We start from the raw sequence: 13,973 nt of genomic DNA, 5'->3' as shown, positions 1-13,973 counted from the left end.
TGACAGTTCTGTGACTATCTGTTGGTGTGTGATAAGACAGTTCTGTGACTATCTGTTGATGAGCGATAAGACAGTTCTGTGACTATCTGTTGGTGTGTGATAAGACAGTTCTGTGACTATCTGTTGGTGTGTGATAAGACAGTTCTGTGACTATCTGTTGGTGTGTGATAAGACAGTTCTGTGACTATCTGTTGGTGTGTGATAAGACAGTTCTGTGACTATCTGTTGGTGTGTGATAAGACAGTTCTGTGACTATCTGTTGGTGTGTGATAAGACAGTTCTGTGACTATCTGTTGGTGTGTGATAAGACAGTTCTGTGACTATCTGTTGATATGTGATAAGACAGTTCTGTGACTATCTGTTGGTGTGTGATAAGACAGTTCTGTGACTATCTGTTGGTGTGTGATAAGACAGTTCTGTGACTATCTGTTGGTGTGTGATAAGACAGTTCTGTGACTATCTGTTGGTGTGTGATAAGACAGTTCTGTGACTATCTGTTGGTGTGTGATAAGACAGTTCTGTGACTATCTGTTGATGAGCGATAAGACAGTTCTGTGACTATCTGTTGATGAGCGATAAGACAGTTCTGTGACTATCTGTTGATGAGCGATAAGACTATCTGTTGACATGTGATAAGGATTTAAGTTGCTGTAAATCGTCTTTACTTCCAAGACAAGTGACTAATTTTCAAGTGACTACCATTTACTTTGAAATAACCAGGAACTATCAAAATATGCTAACTCTGACACAGACCTGGTGATATAGTGCAAGTTATTTTTTTTTAAAAAACAAGATGGGATGCAAGTGAATTGTGTCTGAAATATGAAGAAACACACACGCAAGCACACACACACTGCGAAATGTCACGTATGACCTTAAGATTACCCCTTTTAAAAAGCATGACTGTGTATACATGGTTAAGATGTCATATGACGACCTTTTTGTACTCGGTAAAGATTGTTATGCAGTTTCAGTTGCTGACCCAAACAGTCTACACAAGGAACAAGGACCTGACCACGTGATTCTGGATGGAGCCATGGATTTCATTGGACACTTTCAGCATCATCTAGGCTAATTGCATTTCGTCATCTAGGCTAATTACATTTCAGCGTCACCTAGGCTAATTACATTTCAGCATCATCTACGCTAATTAAAGATCTCTACACATTCTCCTTTCCTTACACCAAACTAAAACTGGACACAGAAAACGAAATGATGTGTAGAATTTTATTTTCACAATCGAGAAAACTTTGATTTGCAACAGAATGTTACTGACACAATAAAACTATGGCAGTTTATAAATTTCACAACCTGAACTGAAAAAAAGAGAAGAGAAATCACAAGCAATAACTCAAGAACTTTCAGAAAAATTACCCAATCCACAGGAACAACTGTCCAGAAATTTCTCGTTTTCTGTTCAGACAATAACAATATAATTCATGTTTTATAGTGATATCCATTGATAAACATCTTGACATAACTTGCTTTGTTTTCGAAGATTGACAAAATCCAAAAGATAAAATTTGTAAACTAAACATTCTCTTTTTCTTCATTTCAAAAGTTTGAGGTTAAAATGAGCACCAAAATCTACAACAGTCATAAGTAGCTGTTCAACATACAGAGCAGAGAATCAACAACAAAATCACTGAAATATACGTATCACTATACAAACTTAATCAAATCAACACATACAGGAAAAACGACAAAATAACAAAAATGTCTTTCCTTGTATCTGAAGAGATCTTGCACAGACTGCTAAAAAGATAACTAGATTTACATGCTGCAGTCATGTGTTTTATGTTTTTGTTTTGTCATACATTAGAAAATAATATATTCAATGTATATATCATGAAATAAATTCTGCAATTAAGATAGTTTACACGTTGTTTGAGTAATGTCTCTAAAAATGGATTGCTATTCATAATCCATATAACAACTGTGTCTTTGAAAACTCATACAAGCTATGCACTTTATATAGATAAAAAAAAAAACCCATCAAAATAATTATAATCAACATATTACAGGTATTTTCTGCAGGTGCCCACTTTTTACGGAATTTGTGGATAGGAAAAATCCACAAAACTTAGAATTGCAAAATACTCTTTACAAATGAAATTCAGATATGTATAAATAAATTGTTATAACTCAATCGCATAAATTGAAAAGACAGAATATAATTTGCTATCTTTAGGTATGAAATCTTAAAAATTCCCATCCACAGAAAATACCCGCTATATGATAGATCTATGCATATATAAATGTTTCTATGAGCATACATTACAGCTTATAAAATTTTGAAAAATTACAGCAAATCAAATAAAATTTGCTTAACACATGACATTGGTCCCTTTACACAGATGGAAAATATGTATAAACTTCACTGGCATATGTATTAAAAAAGCATGTTATCAATCATAGCTACTGACTTCATTTTATCCTAGATACACTAGTTTACTATATGCCTCTAATGAATAAATCAAGAACCAGTATTTAATTACGAAATCTATGTACCGGTAAGCCAATTTAATAAATCAATAAGCAAGCATAGTCGTCGCACTGGTATAGATGTAATCGCATAGTTATATAGACTGAAACATCTACATCTAATGCTTGTGTAACCCATATATTTGTAACATCAGTATCACTTGTTTGTACAATTCAAACATGCTATTACAATTTTATTTAATGGTTGATTTTTGTACCATGATGAGACAAATTGACATTTGACTAGTAATTTCAATCTGATATCCAAGGAAAACAAAAAATAAGAACCCAAACAAATGTGAACTTTAATCTACACTAAATGACTTGATTTGCATGTAAATTTGTGTATCATGGGTAATGTATAAAAATAAGGATAACAAATTAAGATAAAATATTCACAATACATGAAATAGAAATATTCATCTTAATTAACTTGAAAATTAGAATAAGAAAATACTTCTAAAAGCAGCAATTTTGATTTAACTGAAAACAACAACCCCTGTACCACATTTCCCCCCTTTTATCAATGGACAATTTGTATTTGAAATGTAAGTAGGGAAAGCAAAATAATTTCAACAATAAACCAATGCTTCAACTTCCACATAAAACTGAAATTGGAACACACTTACCCTGTGCATGTACGTATATGTGTAACCCAATATAAAATAAATATAATCCATCAAAGCAAGAATATTTAAAAATCATCATGCCTTCATTTGGTTATTGTTGGTAAACAGGAAATGTGTGTTTAACAAATGCTTTATGTTTATTTTATGAGCATGCCCCAGACAGTAATTATCACAACCTCTTAATTAGTAGATGGATTAACATTTCAAGATCACAATTCAAAACAGAGCTTTCTTAATGGGACCAAACAAAAAACAAAGCCAAAAAAAAAAAAAAAAAATACAAACAAACAAACAACTAAAAAGGAGCATCCAAAAGCAGAAAATATATGAATCCCATCCTTTATACTGTTTTTTCTAGATGACCTTTGTTTTAGGTGTACATATATAAGTAACTTTCCATCACACTTAAACAATCGCTGCACTTCCTGTGCCATGACATTTTTCGACAGGACTTTTTACATGATCATTGGATAACGTCCGTATTATGCTGATCAATAAGTATAAAGATCTACATTACAAAAGGTCTGGAACAGAAAAGCTGTGACACTGACCTTTTTCTGAATGACCTTTCCTGGGGATCATGCCACACCTTTTGCTCATAAACAGTATTTGCCTACAGCAAAAGCTTCCATTACCCTTGTATTCTATACCATTACCCGCTGTGACCTTGATGTTTTCCCGAATGCCCTTGACAGAAGATCATGACAGATCATGTTCCTTTGTATTCAGAACGAAATTCTACCATCCTTGCTTCTACAGTTGTGATGTGTATAGATAAAAACATCGTTCAACAAAAGCTGTATAACTAAGCATTTAATGAAACATTCATTAAGGAAATTTTGCTGATGTGAATTTTGAATGCAAGAAAGTGAACAAGACACATTAGCGCAATATGAAAGTTTGTTTCCTAAACATAAGGCTTTCACACAATGTACATAGTTTTAAAAAACACTGGTCAGTCACTGCTTACCTGGCATGTATTAATATGTAATGCATAGAGAGTGTTCTAATAACTTTAACTTTCTAAAAATTCTGAATTGTCAGTCAGCTATACACTACAGCCATCAAACAGTTACAGCTTCGTAATGTGAACATGACGGGTTAGTTTCATAATGTGATGTCTTATGGCATTCATGGTCCCATGAATGAGAATTTTAAGTTTACAGAAGAAAATCACGCTGGAATGTAAAGACGAGGATAGACCTTTCTAACATCTTAAATACCACATGCAAGATTTGAAATGGTTTATTGTACCCAAAATTTTTATGGACTCTGGAAAAAAAAAAGATTTAGAATAAAGGCTATAGAAGCAGGATAAATGTACAAGGTGACCTGTGTAGAGGTGTGTGTGTGGATAATAATAATATTTAATTATTACCGTTGTATTTCAGTTTTTATAGCTGTTTCAAACTTCCTACACATTGAAAATCCTCTATAGAATTATTTGTAAATCCAATATCAAAGAATCACAACAATAAAAGGCACATTTACGCCAGTTGCAAAACTAGGTTACAAAATTTTCTAATTGATTCCGAAACTACTTCATAATTACATATATATTAATTACTATATCTAGACAACAAAAAGCCATAAAAATCTCAAAGCTTGAAACATTTAGTTGTTTTCTTAAGCACTTGCATGAATATCCTTGCAAAACTATTTGTAAGTCAACCCTTAAACTCACCACACCTACTGTTCAATGGTTGTCATAATTCTTGTAAAGGCATGGAAGTGAGCTTACAACTTTTACCCTGTTTGGAATGTTTAGGAATCAGATGGCTTCTCTGAGATGTGAATATGGCTGGGAGCTTGATTTGCTTCTTTTCCCGCCTTGTGTCTGGTAAAAATTCTCCTCTTCCCGAGCTGATATAGCCACAAGTTCATCTTCAGGAACACTGCTAAAGTTAATGCCCTCATGATCGTCCTTTAACTCCACCGTCCAGAATGGCCGAGCTGACGGGTAATTCCAGCACCGTTTGTAGATGACGATTCCAGCAATGATGCCTATACAGATGATGATCGTCACACAGATACCCGCTATTGCTCCAGAACTCATCGTGGATTTTTCTTGTCCTTTAAATATATATAATTGCAAATTTCAGTAATGCCAAAAAAAAAAAAAAAACCCCAAAAAAAACAAAACAAAAAAAAAACACCAAAAAAACAAAAAAAACAACAACAAAATAATAATAATATAAAAAAACAAACAAAAAAAGCTAGTCATCATTCACATTCCATGTTGGAAAATTAAACTACTACTAACAGACAATAGCTGTAAATTTACCTTTAATTTGACAGATCACATTATAGACAATTCTCCCCACCCCCTCCTCCTGATTTAACATTTAATGTTTACCATAAAAAATGAAAAATATTTTAATCAAAAATCATGAACCAGTCCCTTTAATATGCATTTAGTCTTTATACACTACCAGCAAAATTAGAGAAGAAATGTTTTAAAGATAAAGACAATAATCACTATGATAATTTTGGTCCCACCCGGAACCAAAGTCACTACCCCTGGAATCATGAAATTCATAATTTTAGTAAAGGGCTACCTGCTCCTTTTAAATATCTATTTAGTTTCAATTTAGTATCAATAGTATTAAAGAAGATGCTATTTAAGTGTTTTACACATAAACACTACACACCCAGTTTGACCCCTCTCTGGAGTCAGAAACACAACTCCATGGATCATGAAATTTATAATTTTGGTGGAGGTTTTCCTGCTTTACATCATTAAGCATTTAGTTTTTCTTACACATAAGTGGTTAGAGAGAAGAAGAGTTTTGAAAATTTGTCAATTTTGGCTGTTTTTGCTCCACCCCTAAAGCCCTGGACATGTAGGTGTCCTGAAATTTACAATTTATGTTCTACTTCTCCCTAAGATGCTTCATACCAAATTTGAAAAGAACTGGAAGGGTAGTTATCAAAAAGAAATTAAAAATGTTCAACTGTTAACAAACATTTAATCACCATGGTAATTTTGGCCCCACCCTGGAACCAAACTCCTACCCTTGGGATCATGAAATTTAGCATTTTGTTAAAGGGCTATCTGCTCCTTTTAAATATCTATTTAGTTTTAATTCAGTGTCAATAGCATGTTCAATTGTTAATGAATGACATCGAACCCAGACCAAAAGCAGCAGGTCACTTAAGTGACTCGGGTGCCCCAAAATGCATAAAAGTTAAAATTCCCACTTTTGTTTCTGAAATCTTGAACTTGTTTCAATGACCCTAACTGAGGGCAGCATCACACCTTTAACATCAAAGTAAAAGTGTGTGTCTATGTAACTTGTACTCCAAACAAGATTGCTACACGTAGCCATGTCCCCCACCGCCGCAAAAAAAGTTGAAGCACAAAAGTCCCATAACTCCTGTAAAATTTGTCAAATCAAAATGATGGCGCAATATGATCAACTACATATGGTGACTAACAATCCTACAAAATTTGAACAAAATCCGTTGAGCGGTTTCAGAGGAGTTGCGTCCACAAAGTGTTTCTATAGTGTAGCAAGTACAAATTCAACAAAGTTCCATAACTCCTGTAAAATTTGTCGAGTCAAAATGACGGCACAATATGATCAACTACATATGGTGACTGACAATCCTACAAAATTTGAATGAAATTCGTTGAGCGGTTTCGGAGGAGTTGTGTCCACAAAGTGTTCCTATAGTGTACTACACATGTACAAATTGAACAAAGTCCCATAACTCCTGTAAAATTTGTCGAATCAAAATGGTGGCACAATATGATTAACTACACATGGTGACTAACAATCCCACAAAATATGAACAGAATCCATTGAGTGGTTTCTGAGGAGTTGCGTCCACAAAGTGTTCCTATAGTGTAGCACGTACAAGTTCAACAAAGTCCCATAACTCCTGTAAAAATTGTTGAATCAAAATGGCAGCGAAATATGATCAACTACATATGGTGACTAACAATCGTACAAAATATGAACAAAATCCGTTTAGCGGTTTCTGAGGAGTTGCGTCCACAAAGTGAAGTGGGACGGACGGACACCGGTATTTCTATGCCCCTTCCATGTTGCAGTGGGGGACAATAATATGCCAGCCGTAGGTTTATGTAAAACTCAATTAATTCACGACTTACTTGGTAGTCCACACTTTTCCTGTCCTTTAGCATTGCCAACATAACCATGTGCACAGCGATTACAGTTGAACCCGGCAGTGTTGTACTGGCAGGCGATACATTCACCTACAAGATACAAATATCACCTAGTTAAAATTATTGTGCCACTTCATACTAGACACTCCTTACTCCTTTAACTCTCTGAGAAATGTCTCTGTGGATCAATTATGATTTCACTTTCAGTTTATATTTCCATCAGTATCTCACTATTAATAGATTAATAAATTATGTAAACAAAGTACTGAATAGTATCTAGCTCTGACATTCACATCAATCTGATACAGTAAAACACGGTTATAGTGAACCTCCTGGGGACCAGCAAAAAACAGTTTGTTATCATCAAATCCAACTAGTTCTAATTGTAATGGAGACCGTTACCAATGTTCCCCAAACATCCCCCAATTTAACAAGAGGCCCAAGGGCCACATCGCTCTCCTGAGTCACCTTGGCTCACATTTAAAGATTTTCCCTATATATTTGTATGTAAAATTTTGATCCCCCCCCCCCCCCCTTGTGACCCCATCCTACCCCTGGGGGCCATGATTTTAACAAACTGAAATCTGAAATATGTCAGAGAGCTTTCATGTAAATATCAACTTTTCTGGCTCAGTGATTCTTGAGAAGAAGATTTTTAAAGATTTTCCTTATATATTTGTATGTAAAACTTTGATTCCCTATTGTGGCCCCATCATACCCCCAGGGGCCATAATTTGAACAAACTGGAATCTGCATTATGTCAGGAAGCTTTCATTTAAATCTCAGCTTTTCTGGCTCAGTGGTTCTTGAGAAGATTTTTCCTATATATTTGTATGTAAAACTTGGATCCCCTATTGTGGCCCCATCCAACCCCGGGGGGCCATGATTTGAACAAACTTGAATCTGCACTATATCAGAAAGCTTTCATGTAAATTTCAGCTTTTTTGGCCCAGTGGTTCTTGAGAAGATTTTAAAATGACCCCACCCTATTTTTGCATTTTTGTGATTATCTCCCCTTTGAAAGGAACATGGCCCTTCATTTGAACAAACTTGAAAACCCTTCACCCAAGGGTGCTTTGTGGCAAGTTTGCTTGAAATTGGCCCAGCGGTTCTTGAGAAGAAGTTGAAATGTGAAAAGTTAACGCCACCGCCGACAGACAACGGACAAATTTTGATCAGAATTTATGCCATTGTGCTTCAGCACAACCAACCATTTTACAGTAAGTTTTTGTAGTATGAACCTATGATGTCAATATCATTCCATTTTTCTCATTGATAAGAGATTTACAGTTTATTCAAAGATTTGTCAATATTTACAGGTTATTCAAATATCAGTCAATCTAAATCAAAAGCACGTGTTTATGCGTGTGTAAGTGATTTAGACAATGCTACATTGTAAGGAGCCCAAAAATATATCTGCCACATAAATTTCAAAACATTTCATTGAAATTTCAAAATGTTACAGATCAATGCCTGATGAAAAAAGTTAAATTTACAATGCCCACACATTTATGTGCATGCAAATTTTATTTAATAGCATCTATGGTTTACATCATTCATAATGTAAACCTATAACAAAAACTTCATTTTATTTTGTCTTTAATTAGAAAGTTATGGCCATCTTAGTATCGAAAAATGAAAGAAAAGCAATTCATATGCATACACACACTGTTCAATATGACTCAGCACTTTTGTTGATGTCATTCAGCAGGCATTTGTATCATATTTACATGTACATGTTCTTAACATATGAACTTCATAAAGTTTGTGACCCTTATATAGTTACATGGTAATTCTAAAATCGTCCAATCAGAATTCAGAACACGTGCATGCACGTGGTCAGGTGGTTGATAATTTTGACCATAGGAAATTGTATGGGTACCAAGATACACCCAAAACATCAAATTCAATGATCCTACAAAATTTGAACCTTCAAAAAACGAAGAGCATGAGATTTGGCATTTTTTACTACACCAATTTATAGACAAACATATTATCTATCAATGCGGTTAAAATCATTCAATTCGCTTTATTTACATGTATAAGATTGATTGATTGTATCTTGTTTAACGTCCCTCTCGAAAATTTTTCACTCATATGGAGACGTCACCTAGACCGGTGAAGGGCTTCAAACTACGCTCGGCGCTTACGGTCATTAAGCAGTGAGCGTTCTTTAGCGTGCCACAACCACTGCGACACGGGACATCCGCTCATAAGGTCATCTCTGAGGACCCGTGACATTCACACCTGATGCCGTGCGTTTGGCGATGGAACTGTCACTACCTGTTTTAACGATTTAGGTCTGTCGCGGCCGGGATTCGAACCCTGACCTTCCACATGCGGGCAAACGCTCTACCTCTAGACCACTGCGGTAGTTTAAGAGATTTACAGACGTTTTTGTATTATCTAATCAAAATGAGGCATACATGCATATCTTTGACCAAACCAATTGGTAAAGGGTTTCAGTATACACCTATGATATAAATATCAAATGATATTATTGAAAAACAAAAAGCTAGACCCATTCCGAAATTAGTGTACAAAAAATCATATGCAAGTGCAGACACATATATGCACGTTCAGACAAAATGATATTTGTTCTGCACATCTACAAACGATATAATATCATCATAAAAAGATATCATCATAAAAAGATGTCATCTTAATTTCTTGAGTAGTTTCCAAGAACGTTCTCAGACAAAAATGTACCAGAAAAGAAGATTGATTGATTGTATATTGTTTAACCCCCCCCCCCCCCCTTCTCTCTCTGGAAGATGAAGAAGAAGAGCAATATGTTCCCACATTTTGGGTCAATTAATAAAATAATTATTATTTTCCTATCAATGGAGATTAAATATCACTTCGCAATCAGCATGAATTCGATATAAGCATGTTATAAGCGTGTTTTACTGTATAAAGAAAACTTTTTAAGAAATAGAGTTAATTAATACAAAGGCATAATGAAACACAGTGCAATATTCAAAGCTAAAACTTTTCACTCAGAAAGTAGACCACCTGTGAGATCTTGACAAAATCTGGCATTTCCATGGCAGTTACATTTTGTACAACTTCGGGTTGCCAATGGCCTGTAGTACCCAACAGCACAGGCCTGACACAGATTTCCTGAATAGCCCTCCTTACAGGTGTCACAAAACAGAAATCCTTCCTCTGAAAGGAAAAAATAATGTAACAAACAGTTTTATAACAAGATTCTGGAAGTATTGCATAGCAATACGTGTACCTTAACCCATCCCAAGCCAAGTTGTCTGCATAAATATTCTACATGAATAATTCACCATGAGAAAAATTGCAGAAAATTAGCCAGACTGACGGATGGACAGACAGACGACAAATCTCAATTCCCCTTCAGCTCCATCAGCATGGGACTAACAAGCACTCTGTGAGTATTGCATAGCAATACATGTCCCCCCACCACCCCCAAGTCAAGTCGTCTGCGTAATATTCCACGTGAATAATAATATGTCAACAGTTTATGCACACGAATTTACAGGATTTTCGATTACTCTCATCACACTATTGCATGACACAGAACAAAAACTTCAATAAAAATAAAGTTGACTTCAACCTGCAGCACATGTGAGCTACTGTCTTTGCTGTGTGTTTTTTTTTTTTTTTTTTTTGGCTTATGACATTTTTATTTCCCAGACCTATCACTATAACATATAACAAATAGACTAAACGATAGAAGAAAAAAAAGTGTGGAAAGCTGCCAGGGATGGGGCCCTAACTAAGCTTTACCTAAATAACAATATATATTCCCTATTACATCTCGCAGGATGTAGAAGAAGGAAAAAAAAAACCTGAGAGAAATACAAGATTATATAATCATATGAGAACAAAGTTATACAAATATAAATACATGTACATCATTTCTAGAGGATATTAAAGTATTTCGTGACAACTACCCAAAGGGCCCTTCTCACACTGTGTGTTTTGACTTACGAAAGATGCAATTGCCACCAGTCTTTTTTGGATCACAGGGACACTGGTAACAAGGCAGGCCGGGTCCCAGTCGGTAATAGCCTGGCATGCAGGTGTGGCAGTACATGCCTGCATATCCTGCCTTACAGTCACAGAGGGAGAAATTCAGCACTCCATACTTATGCGGTTTGCAGTCAGCTGTCCCACTAACAGTTCCCATTGCATCACAACGGCAATAATCTAAAAGATGAAGAGAAAAAAAAAATTATTTACAGTACTGTAAAACATCACTGGCAATAATTTAAAGATGAAGAGAGAAAAAAAAAAAGATTTACAGTACTGTAAAACATGCTATTGTGTTAAATACAATGATCACATTTAAAACAAATTCACACTTATTGCAAAGTACATTTATTCCCCTATGAGAAGAAGATCAATAACAGTTTATTGAATATAAGGAAGCTTGGTTATAAAAAACTATTTTTCGCTGATCCTGGATGTTTGTTATAACTGTGTTTTACTGAGTATACTAGTTATAAAGCCTATTAAAGTAAATCTAGTTGCATTGTTTTATTTCAGAATTATGACTATTCTAAATGAGATTTGTACTGCTTTAGCCTATCGCAAGAACTTTCCTCATAATTTTTTTTTGGCAACATCGACTTAAACACACAAAAAAAAAATGGTTCTCGTGAATAAGGCACATAATATCAAACAAATTATACACTCATGAAAAAATTAACAAACTGTTGACCGGGCAATAGTCTGCCCTATTTCTATTGGCTATGCAAGTCACATGATTCTTAGACTGCTGCTTTGTTTTCATAATGGCAAGGTTCAGCTGATTTGACTGATGAAATACAGAATCTATTAAATGAAATGCAGAGCAGAAACACGAAAAATTTAGTCATAAAATTGATTATTAATTAGGATATTGGGTATGTTTTCAGAATCTTTTCAAAATAGTGGTGATAAATGTACAAAATCACACTGTCTTGTTAAAAGTTCAAAGTCAAACAAATCTTGTGCATCTAGTAAAAACAACCATAAAGAATGAAGGTATATAACAAAACAGTTATAGACTGTGTCTTCGGACAATAGCCGTTTCTTTTCCCTCGAACGGATCTGTTGAATTGACCTACGGGTTCAGGAAACAGATCTATTTTGGGGTCAAACAACACAGCTGTTGTCCAGTCATTAACTGTATACTGGTAAATCTGACCTGACAATAATGTTTCATTAAAATAGATATAGGTGATTTACAATTACTTTGGTTCTAAATATATCTTATTGGCTTAAACATCAGTCGTTATGACTAAACATGACACCAAACTTTTTCAACTTCAAAAATGTAAAGTTAACATAATTCTCAGTACCCTTGTCCCTGAATATAACAATTACATACCCTTTATACTTTTATGATCATCTAAATGGATGAGGGAGTAGTTTCTATTGGTGTCAACATGGACATATTCGCTTCTGAGGGTTGTAAACGAGGTGTACATGACCTGCACACTGATACTGTACTCCGTCTGCGCTTTCAGGCTTTGATGTGGTAGTCTAATTTATCTGGTGCCACGGTGTCATTCTGAGGTTCACCTTGTAAGGAAAAAATATCACATTCATAAACAATATTGCAAGAAACTCGCAGTGTTTGTGACCTTTAAAAAATGCTTTGTTTACTTTCTTGTAACACAGCATTTAGGTAGGGAAAAGATTTTCTAAAAATCTTAGCAATACTAAACTTTCAAAATTTATTGAAAATTAATGCAAGGTGACAAGTCCAGGTTTTTTTTTCTTCTGGTTGGTGCTTTGGAATAATTCAATATCCCCCGATCTGACTTCACAGAGAGTTACACAGCAACAAGACTCAAATTTCTGAAGAACAGCTATTTTGCCGACCCCAACCGTTGTTAACGAAAATCAGGAATTTTGAACGTATTTATGATCACAAAAATGCTTAGTATGGGGTTGTCTCATATTGATTTTTAAAAGCACTTCGACCATCAAGAAATAATAGGTGTAAAATCAAAATTTATGTCAAGGGGATAAAATAAAATCAGTAATGTAATGTTAAAAAATATTGTTTCTTGGACACTTTTTAAACGTTGGAAGTTTGAAAAAAATTTTGTGGATTTATTCAAAAGTTGTACTTAAAGTAATAGGAATATTGGCTGTTTTATGGTGTTTTTTTTAACCTTCATTTGGCTGCACAGTCAGCGCAAGAAGCAGTTAAACAAACACTAGTAAGCTGTAGTTAGCTCAAAATACGAAAAGTAATACATGTTCAGCACAATGATTTCAAACCTGGTAAATACATCTGGTCGGCGCGGGTTCGAATCCTGCTCGCGCCGGTAAGTGAGAAAGTTTCCCAGTTTACTTTCGGAAGGTTGGTGGTCTCTTACCAGGTATAATTGTATCTGGGTTCTCTCTTCCACCAATAAAAACTGGGCACCACCAGATAACTGAAAAATTGTTGAGTGTGGCGAAAAAAAATAAATGAAATAAAAAACACAACTCCTCACCTACATCTGTTCCATTTTCCATTTCTTGCCAGAAAATGGTATACCATAAAATTGCTGAATGTTCTTTAGGAACAACATTTTTCTTAAACCAATCTGGCATAACAGATACATTTTTGCCCTTTAGGTGCTCCATATATTTCTTCACCTGCTGTGCTGTCAAATTTGCTAGTGTGAAATATGGTGATCCAAAGTCAGATTTGGTTGCAAAGCCATGCCCTGAGATTTCGGTGGCTTGGTGTGTTCAGTTTTGGGGACTTGTGG

At 35.0% G+C, this 13,973-nt stretch overlaps 1 pseudogene; it reads right to left on the bottom strand.

Annotated features, from left to right (window-relative positions):
* Positions 1 to 1,213: 1,213 nt before the first annotated feature.
* The window catches only part of LOC125681332 (laminin subunit alpha-1-like), a 14,130-nt pseudogene continuing 1,370 nt past the window's right edge, over positions 1,214 to 13,973 (bottom strand).

Source organism: Ostrea edulis, chromosome 2 (genome assembly GCF_947568905.1).
Source record: "Ostrea edulis chromosome 2, xbOstEdul1.1, whole genome shotgun sequence".
In the NCBI taxonomy this organism is placed as follows: Eukaryota; Metazoa; Mollusca; class Bivalvia; order Ostreida; family Ostreidae; genus Ostrea; species Ostrea edulis.
Note: the sequence above shows the minus strand (reverse complement) of the source record. Positions and strands in the feature narration are given on the sequence as shown.